The sequence below is a fragment of the Octodon degus genome, unplaced genomic scaffold (genome assembly GCF_000260255.1).
Source record: "Octodon degus isolate 3935 unplaced genomic scaffold, OctDeg1.0 scaffold00050, whole genome shotgun sequence".
NCBI classification, from domain to species: domain Eukaryota; kingdom Metazoa; phylum Chordata; class Mammalia; order Rodentia; family Octodontidae; genus Octodon; species Octodon degus.
This window is the reverse complement of record NW_004524626.1, coordinates 5,012,729-5,023,198: the sequence shown is the minus strand read 5'-3', so window position 1 is coordinate 5,023,198 and position 10,470 is coordinate 5,012,729. Positions and strand designations below refer to the sequence as shown.

Sequence of the window (10,470 nt, the reverse complement as noted above, 5' to 3'; positions counted from 1 at the left end):
GAGAGAGAGAGAGAGAGAGAGAGAGAGAGAGAGAGAGAGAGAAATCAACAGAATAAAAAGAAAACCCATGATGTAGGAAAAAATTATAGCCCTGTCTCTCTATATAAAGAGTTTTTTTAAAAATTAGGGTCCCCAAATCCAAAAACAAGCATCTGAGATGAATATACACTTCACAAATGAGGAAATACAAATAGCAAATAAATATATGAAAAACTGCAACATCATTGGTTATTTGAGAAATGCAAATTCAACCAACACTAAGGTTCCATTTTACCCAAGAAAGAATGGCTATCATCAAGAATTCAACTCATAACAAATGCTGGAAGAGTTTTAGGAGAAAGGAACTCTTCTCCACTGTTGGTGGGAGTGTAGACTGTTACAACCACTATGGAAATCAGTGTGGAGATTCCTCAAAAAGCAAGGATTGGAGGTGCCATTCAACCCACCTATAATATATATGTTTAGATAGTTGTATTTGCTGGAGCAGTTAGTGCTTAATTGTTTTCTTTTCCTTTTTGTTTTCTTTCCAATTTTGCATGTTTATGTCTGGTAACCTAAACAACTAATTTGAGGATAATATGTAATACTTCAACCATTGTCAAATTTCTAATATTTCATTTAGTGAAATTATATATTGTTTCTAATATTTTTCTTTTTTTCTTCTGCCATTTTGTATTCTTTTTAAAATAAAATAAAGCTTCTGTAAATGTTCTAAAAACAACTTTGCTACATGCAGCTGTGCTCACCACAAGCTACCCATTACCTAATGTATCATGGCCTTCAGACATGCTTGTCTTAGCTTATATACCTCCCTGATCACTACCCTATAAAAAAGACAGGCATTTTATGACCAAGGCTCAGATTCTGGAGACTCTTCCTCTGGGTTCAATGGTGTTAACTAAAGTTTCCTTCCTTCTCCTGATCTGCTGGCTGCTCTAGGCTCAATTTTCCCCCAACACTGGAAACCTGGGTTGCAGGACAACTGGATAGTAATTGACCTTGAAAGAGGTTACACATGACTCCAAAGATAGTTACTCACACACTGCATAACAAATCCAGAGAATCTTATCCTCACTGGAGTCAATTCTACTACTTTACAAGTATATTGACTAGACCTTTGCACTACAGAGAAGTTATCTATAATTCCAGAGCAAAGTTCACTCTCCATCTGCCTCTCCTCCTCCATCTCACTTTACCTCTTCCTGGAGGAAAGAAGAGGCAGATATGCCAACCATTCTACATAAGCTCTAAGGGTCATAACCTGCCAGCCTTTCCTCTAGGGTGTAAACCCTTTTATACATACAGGCAAAAATATTTCAGGGAGCAGAGATGCAAAGGTTGGGAATGGGAACCATCAGGACCGTCCCACTCTGCCTGTTGTTATTACTGTGAGTAATAAATAGGCTGGCTGATCAAGGACTTTGACATATCTGTCAAGATAAATGGAAGTATGGATATAGGTACTGGCATAAATAGAAAGCAATCATGGCTCCTAATTGACTTGTCAATAGGCTCTTCACATTTTCAGACTTAACAGTCTCTTGCTCAGTGCATCCAAAGTCATCTCTAATATTTACCTCTCTGGATTGCCCCACCCAGAGCACATACAATGAGTCCCCAGTGCTTTGTGCATCAAACTTCTGTTATTTGAGGCTGGAGAGATATCTTAGTGGACTAAATGTCTGGTCAGACAAGCATAGGGGCCGGGGTTCTATCCCCAGCGCCACATGCCATGCCAGCCCTGTACCAAATACATTAAAAAATAAATTTAAAAATTCTGTTATTTTATCTGACATTGGATCTGGCATCAGTTGATTAGAATCAACTGAGGTTGATTCTAACTCTTGAGAATCCCACCTTGCTCAGCAGAAGTACATCAATGAAATCCAGAGTTCTGGACTTGGCCTTGGCCTTGAAGAAATCCTCCACACCCTGACTGGGGAGGATGCATCACCACTCCTGGATGACAGCATCTGTGAAATCATGCACCAGGTGGCAGGCCTGCCGGAAGCGCTGTCCATCAGGGGTGAGATGATACAGGAAGTCTATGTGCATAAGAAAATGCTCACTTCTTCTTGTTACAAGGGTACTGAGCAGCAAGATGGTGGCAATGTATTTGCTGGGTTTCCTGCAGAATGAGGATATAAGGGGAGACAACAGCTTAATACATCTGAAGGTCTATGAAGAATTCTTTTTACCCACAGGTGGGAGCTACCTCCCATCAGGAAACAGAATCTAGAACCAGATGTCCTCACCAATACATAGTAAAATAAGCCATGACACTTAACTCTCAAAAATCTCTTCTTTGCCTATACCCCATCTCTGTGAACTGCCTCCAACCCCTAGGGGCCCAGGGATATTATCCTCTTCTTCTTTCTATTCTACCCAGTCCTGTTCCCTCTTTCCCAAAACTGTACACATATCTCAGATATCATGTTCTTCTACTGGTCCATAAGCCCCCAACCTCTCTAACTCTCACTGTCAAATCTATTCGGTGTCTTGCAACAGTCAGTGTTCCACAAGGTTCAATTCTCATGCCCATCACTGCCTCTGCTATTGTTGCTCCCCCAAGGTCAATGTAGTAAAGGCTTAGTCCCCTGCCTGTGGCATAATTAGGAGATAATGGAACCTTTACTGTAGTGAAAGGAAGTGAGGTCATTGGATGTGTGCTGTTGAAGAGAACACTGGGAGCCTGCTCATTCTCTTTTCTTCCCAGGTTCCATGAAGGAAACAGAGTATTCTAAAAGATTCTTCCAACATGACCTACTGCTTCACCGAAAGTCCAAGACAACATAACAACCCAAAAATTAACTAAAGCCTATGAAACTGTAAACCAAGGTAATCCTTTCCTCCACCTAACTATTTTAAGTATTTTGTCCCAGTAAGAAAATCTGACCAACATACGTTCAAACATCTTTGGTGAGTCACTGAAACATCAAGCAAAGTTCACACCCCTTGGATGTGTGATCTGATGTCCTTAAGGCTGGCCACTGCCTACCCCTCCTGTCCCATTTCCAGATGCCTCATCACTGCCTGTGCTAGGGCTCTCCAAGGCAAGCCCACTTGCTTTTACTCAAACAATCCCACTTACATGTAAAGGGCACCGTCTTGCTCCCCTTTTCTTATCCTTTAATGTCCAGGAGAAGGGCCAACTCCTAACCCTGCTCCTCTATGTAAGCTCCTCTGGTCAGCCCAAGGAAAGGACTCACTCCTGACAGTTGCTCTCGAAGCTGAACACACATTTCTGCAGACTGTCCAAGGTCATCAGGCTGATGTGCTCAAACATGTCTAGATGGGCGCTGCCCTGGGAGACCAGACGTTGCCACTTGGCCTGGCCAGAGATGGGGAGAGAATTGGGACTGGGATCTGGCTCCTTTGAGCCCCTCCCCAACTCCAGTCACCAGGATGGAGTCCCAGAACCAGCCTGAAGTTCTTTGCCCCAGACTTCTGAGCACAGGGAGGACCAGGTTTGGGCAGGAACCAGGTTTGAGCTGTTATGGTTAGGAGAGAAAGACTCGAGGCTGGGAGTCAGATGCCTTGAGTTTGGGTTCCAAATCTACCTCCATACTTCCTGCACCCTTGGTCAGCTCCTTGTCCCACTCCTTGTTCCCATCCATGAAATCCTTTGCATCAATTAGATTCACTTGCCTTGGTATCCAATAAACCAGGAGAGAACTCCTAGTACACCATTCCTAACTCACTTTTAGCTGGTCAAATACACTCATGCTCCCTAAATCTCTCTGACTCTCAGATTTCTTCTTACCTTTCATGCAACATACACAGAAGCAGACATAGATTGAAGCCCACTTGTGTCACCCTCATGAGATGTGGGTAGGTTGGAAAAGGAGAAAAACTAACATAAAGCACTTGCTTCTCACTGCACCGTGAATAATCAGCTCTTCTTTGTCCCTGATCCCAGAATCTTGTGTCTTGTGGGAAAATTCGTGAAATAGTAATAAGCTAACTTCTCTATTTAACTAAGGAAAAGGACTTCAGAAAACCCTCTCCCCAATATATTCCTCGACCTACACCCTGTGCAATGTTAATTTTCAGCAACTTCTGTTAAGAAATGGATCCTATGTTCTTATTTTTTATTCTGGGCTTGACTTCCAATTTTGGCCAAACAGATGAGATCCTATCTTTACCAAACAAACAGTCTCATATGGCTTTCTGAAGGGAGAGAATCACAAAAGAGCTCAACTCTCCCAACTGCAGCCACTCGGAATCAACCTGAAGTCAGCCAAACCCAAAACAGGGGAAGGAACTGATCCAGGACCAATGAAGCTCCCCACCCGATCCACAGCTGATCATAAACCATTAATGATTCCATTACCATCCTGAAAACATAGTGTGCAGACTTACACATTTATCAGCAACCTCAAGCCCTTACTGCTTTAAACTGATGAGTTTAGAAGTGGCTTCTTGCTCAGCAATAAAGTTTATGCAATTTTCTTCTTTCCCATGCTGTTTGCAAGTCTCCTTCTGAGAGAGAATCTTGTAAACTAATCCCTTCTGAGAATTCCCATGTGCCACAGACAGGACTCTGTTATGTTCTCTAGACCACAACTGACAGAATTTTTATCCCTATTTTACACAGGAGGAAACCAAGGCTAAGAGAAAAAGTCCAGTAGTCTTAAAACAATCCTTCTAGGGCCCTTCACCCTCCAGGCTCCAGCTGGGATCCTGGGCTTAATGACTCACATGCATGACCTTTGTGCTGCCATTGAAAATCTTCATGTAGGGCTTTAGGATGTTGAAATGGAAGGCAGGTGTCAGCATACGACAGTGGCGGCTCCACTTGTCACCAGCACTCAGCAAGAGCCCATCCCCTGTGGGGCAGCCATGGGAAGTGGGCAAATGGCAACTCCTTCCCCCTGATCTCTGGTTGTCCCCAAGTCCTTCACCTGCATGTACTCACCCAGCCAGGGTCTCAGGAAGCCATAGAAGACCACGTCCTTGGGTGCAACCGCAGCTGACATAAAGGAGAATCATGAGGGGCTATGGATGAGAGGATCCTCCCAACCAAGGATCTGTGCTTCTCCCAAGCCCACACATGAAAGAACAGGAGCCAGGGATAGGGAATGGACAGGAGAAGGTGGGGAGCGGAGAGATGAACAGGCAGCAGTAGCAGGTTAGAGAAAATAAAAACCTACTACGACACAACATGCCCCATCACATCTTGACATGGCTCCTACACAATCTAACACATTCTGTCATGCCCATGAACAGCAAAACATGTTACAGGGATTTTTACAGAGACTCAAGACAGCCTGTCTATCCTGAAATCTTTGACACAGACCTAAGACATGTGATGTGTGTTCTGATATGACCACAACATACATGACAACTGTGGTATGATACTGTGTGCTTTGACATAGACCAGAGATAGTCTGGCATGACCTCCATGAGCCCCACAGACAGAACACACACAAGATTTAAATATGGTCCCATTAATAGTCTAGATACATCTCAGTGGAGCACCAGACAATGCATGGATGCATTTCAACACCTGTCTTAGACAAAACTGAAGTCTCAGTCATTTCCTAGAGACATCTTGGTCCTAATCTCAGACAAGTCTCAAAATAGACCAAATATGACAGCAAGACAAAAGGACAGTCTCAGTTCTGACAAGAATCAGGCAAGACTTTACATGCCCCAAATGTCACTGGTCTGGAGTCACAGGTATGACCATCTATAAAAGATGACAGACATTAAGCAAATGTGACAAAATGTAATAGACACCACGAGCAACCAGGTTCCAAGCTTATGTGTGAATATGATAAAATAGGCTTAAGTTGAGTATGATAAGACTGTCACACCACATCCACCACACAGATGTGCTCCCGACCTAGGCAGACATGGCCAGCAGTCGACAGGTGGGGTCCTGATGAGGCAGAGTCCAGATCACCAGGGCACAGTTAATCATCCTGCCCCACCCAGCCTGTCCAAGGCCGGCAAAGGCAGGGAACCAGGCCAGGATAGGGTTTCTTCAGGGACCTGAGGTAGGAGGGCTATAAACACCTGGTGGCTAATTCACAGGTTGGGGAAGAAGGAAACAGCCCAGCAGAATCAGATGCCATGGAGACAGAAGCCCAGATCCCACACCAGCCACCAGCCACCTCAATTATCTTGGCCTGGATGGGCAAAGCTGATGCCAGGTATGCAGAAGGCCTGGGATGTCACCAGCGTCCCTGCTATCACTTGCCTCTCATTGAAACCTTCCCACTAATCACTACAGACCCACCCTGGAAAGCTCCTCTCAAGACCTTGCTTCTCCACTGAGCTGTCAAGGAACCCATTTCCCTCTGGTCCATTTCTGACCACACATGGTGGGTTGTCTCTATCTCTTCAAGAATAGCAGTTTTTCCAGTACAGAGCCTTCAAGTAAGGCATTGAAGGTAGAATACCAGGACCACAGTGGGTGCAGGTGACAACAGAAAAGAGGAGAGTAGAATGGGGACAAGTGGACACATGAAATAATGAGGGAGAAGCTGAGAGAGAGGCAAGGAGGGGCCAAGGTGTTGCAGGCACCACCCAGAAGCATAGGACGGAGGGGCTGGAAGCCCTGGATTTACCAAACTCAAGGTCCTAGTGAGTACCTGAGGCACTGAGGACACATCGGACAGTGTCGGGGTGGCATAAAGTGATGAAGGGCAGGATGGGGCCCATCCACATCATGAAGCACTGTGGTTAGGTAGCCACCAGCTCAGCCTCTTCCTTCATGCCCTGCTCCGTGGCAGAGACCTGCAATCAAGGGTTCACCTCCTGAGGTCACAGTATGATTCCTGGCATCTCTGATGGTGTCTCCAGAGCAGATTCACTGTCCACAGTATGGATGGCACCATCCAGCCCACGGAGGCTCCAGAGAAAACAAAAGACTGAAGTGGAGCAAATGTACTCTTCTTCTTGAGCTGGGACACCCATCTCCTCTTGCCTTGGATATCAGAGTTCCAGATCCTCAAACCTCCAAACCCCAGGGCTCACACTCGCAGACCCAACCCTAACCTTCTTCGGGTACTCAGGCTTCGGGACTCATAGTACTAATCACATCGTCAGCCTCTCTGGTCCTCTTGCTTGCAGACAGCAAATCTTGGATTTCTTATCTTCAAAAGTACATGAACTCGGTAGGGGGTAGAGCTCAGCGGTCTAAGCATCTGCCTGGCAAATGCAAGGACCTGGGTTTGAATCCCAGGTACCACATGCCATTCTGGCCCCACCCTGGGCCCACCAATCTGGCTACCAAGACTGAGTGTGGTGGCGCAAGCCTGTAATCCCAGCCCTGGAGAGGCTGAAACAGGAGGATCACTACAAGTCTGAGCTGCATAGCAAGTCTCTGTGCCAAATACATAAATTACAAAAAAAAAAAGTACATGAGCTGACTCCCATAATCAATAAAAAAATAATAATAAATCAATAAAACTCCCAAAGTGTGTGTTTGTATAGGTATATAAATAATTTGGCTGTATATGCAATCATGTGCTACATAACAGTGTTTTGTTTTTTTGGTTTTTTTTCTGTATTTTAGGGAAGGGTCTACAGAGTGTTCAGGGTCTCACAACTAGATCGGACTTGTAGTCATTCTCCTGTTTACAGCCTCCCAAGAGCTGGGATTATAGGCACGCACCACCACAGCCAGTCTCTATCGCCTTCTCTGCGCACCCCGGGGGTGGGGCCGGCACGGCAGGCCTGGGGATCGAACCCCTGGCCCCTGCAACTGCTTGCCAGCACTTTAATCCACTGAGCTATTTGACCAGCCCCTCATAATGGTGTTTCTGTCAAAAGACTGTGTATGTCACGGTGGTTCCATAAGATTACAATAAAACTGGAAATTTCTATTGTCAAAAAATTATTTTGCTTTTTTCCCATAGTAAAATGCATGTAGGAATGTACACATTCACCACTGTGTTACAGTGGCCCACCTAATTCAGAACAGTCATGTATGATACAGGTTTGTACACAAGGAGCGGCAGGTTGCACCACTCAGCCCACGTGTGCAGCAGGATACACCATCCAGGTGTGTGGAAAGCACTCTGTGTTTCCCAGGACTTGCTGCCATTGTGAAGTGAGGCATGGCTCCTGCGTGTGTGTGTGTGTGTGTGTGTGTGTGTCTGTGTGTGTGTCTGTGTGTCTGTGTGTGTGTGTGTCTGTGTCTGTGTCTGTTTGTCTGTCTGTCTGACTGTCTGTCTGTGTCTGTCTGTGTGTATGCACGCGCGTGTGCATCCTTTATTGACTTTCTCTGGAAAACCCTGACTAATAACCCATCCCAGGAGCTCAGCAGCAGTCCCCCTTCCACCCCGTAGAGGTGACACAGCCCCTGCAGTGAGCATGTGTCTGGATTTGGCAAGCATGGGGGGCTTCTCCGCACCCCTTTCAGGGCCATCTCCCACTCCCAAAGGTGCATCCCAGGGCAGATGGAACTGTCGCACAGTCTGCCCACAGAGATGCCCGCTTGCCCACAGAAGATGACCCTTCTTGTTCTGCGACTGGCTCCAGCCCTAGGAGGAAACACCCAAGGGCAGAAGGGTTCTGAGGCTGGGCCCAGAGACAGGCTCCAGTCTCTCTCACAGGGAAGGGTTCCCATCTTGGGGATCCTCCAGACCCCAAGGGAGCAGACCTCCAAGTCCCAGTCAGAGTGATGGCTCCCACCCACCACCCACCAGGCTCTGATGCAGAGCTCCCCCACCACCACCCCGCGAGATCTCACTGAAACTGGGCCCAGGCCCATCAGTTGTGCCTTTGCAGGGGAAGCAGGAGAAACTGAGTCACCCAGAGGGCTGAGCAGACCTGTGTAAAAGGGCAAGGCATAGAGTCAAAGGTGGAATCAAGACAGGCAGAAATTCTGACAGGGGAGGCAGGCAGCCATCTTTTATCCAGGTTGCAAAACAGAGCTCACTGGTACACATGAGAGGAAGAGCAACACAGTACGGAGTTCTCTGAAGGAGCAGGGAGCCGGCCCATCCCTCCTTCCTGCCTCAGCTGTAGCCTGTGTTGGGAGGGGAGAATCAGTGCTCATTCCTGTGAGCAACCAGAAACCCGGAGATGGGTTGGCACAGAAATGGGGTTCAGACAGACAGCAGACTCCGGACAATGGCCTCTGGAGGTTTCAAGTCCCGCAGAGGAGGATGTGGAAGAGAAAGGTGTTTTCACGCTGTCTGGCCTGCCTGGGAGCCCCTTACAAGCGCAGCTGTGGTATGAAGATGACTGTGGCCTGGAGCCAGGGATGGGAGTCAGGCTTGTATGGTGCCCCTGGGGGTAAGCCTGTCCATGGGAAAACAGTGAGTCTTCTGTGTCCGCAGAAAAGTGAATGAGTCACCTCCCTGGCTTTTCTACTGCCCTGGACCAAGGCCTCTTCCTAATCCTAGAACCATAATCCCCTTCCCAAACCCTCAGCATCCCATCACCCTGATGTCCCAGACCCCTCACCCCCTACTGCCATACTCACCATGCCCTGGTGACCCAGAAGCCAGTTCCGTCTGGGGGGCTGAGGAAAACACCGGAGGCGATGATAGGTTTTATAGAAGGTGTAGGTCCAGGCCAGAATTCGGGCCAGGAGCCAAGAGGCCCTGACAAGCATCAGGAACGGCCAGATGTGGGAGGTCACTGGCCCCAGACCCCACCAGGACCCGCTCAGCTGTGTCATCCTGTAGAGGGAAGAGGAGACAGATGAAGAGTCTGTGAGTTCCAGAAAGCAGACAGGGAACTCTAGGGACAGTGGAGAGAGGCAGGAACTTAGAGAGTGGCAGAGAGGTGGAGAGAGCCTGGGGACAGTCCAGGCAAGAAGCCAGAGCAGGGAGAAGTGGAGGAAGTGGAAGGTGAAAAAAGATGAAGAAGGGGAGGAGAAGGAGCAAAAGGTGAAGGAGAAAATGAGAGTGGAGGAGGTGGAGGAGGAGGGGGACATAGGCAGAACAGAGTCCAGACATGCCTGAACTGTATAGAGTTGCACAGGAGCTGTGACCCAGAAATCTCCTGCCTCTGGGGCCACTAAATTCCAATTCCTGGAACTGTCCCAGCCTTGGCTAGCATCCTCTCCATCCCTAAAGAGGACCCACCAGCCCCACTGCTCGAAGCCTTCTGCCAAAAGCAGGCTTTTCCTACAGCCTCTTCTCTCCTCCTGAGAGAATAGGGGTGTGAGCTACACAAATTGAGTTCCTCTTTGTCCCTGGGTCCTGACTCGAGGCTAGATCAGTCCAGCCCAGCCCACCCCTCTGTGCCCATAGAGATGCCCACTTGCCCACAGAAGTTGGCCTTTCTTGCTCTGGGACTGGTTCCAACCCCAAAAGGAAATGCTCAAGGGAGAAGGGCAATTCCCAGCTGCTTCCTGCCTTCCTTGGGGGATGCCAAGTCATTGAGATAGCAGAATGCAGGGGAAAGCAAATCTGAGCCACACAGGAGGAGCACTGGATCCTTATGACTCGGTGGGAGGGGCAGATAAAGGCCAGGGTGCAGCAGATAAACAACACTGACAGGAGG

The 10,470-nt window shown here is 47.6% G+C and overlaps 1 pseudogene; it reads right to left on the bottom strand.

The window, feature by feature from the left end:
• The window catches only part of LOC101571458, a 48,075-nt pseudogene extending 37,927 nt beyond the window's left edge, over positions 1–10,148 (bottom strand).
• Between the last annotated feature and the right edge of the window lie 322 nt (positions 10,149–10,470).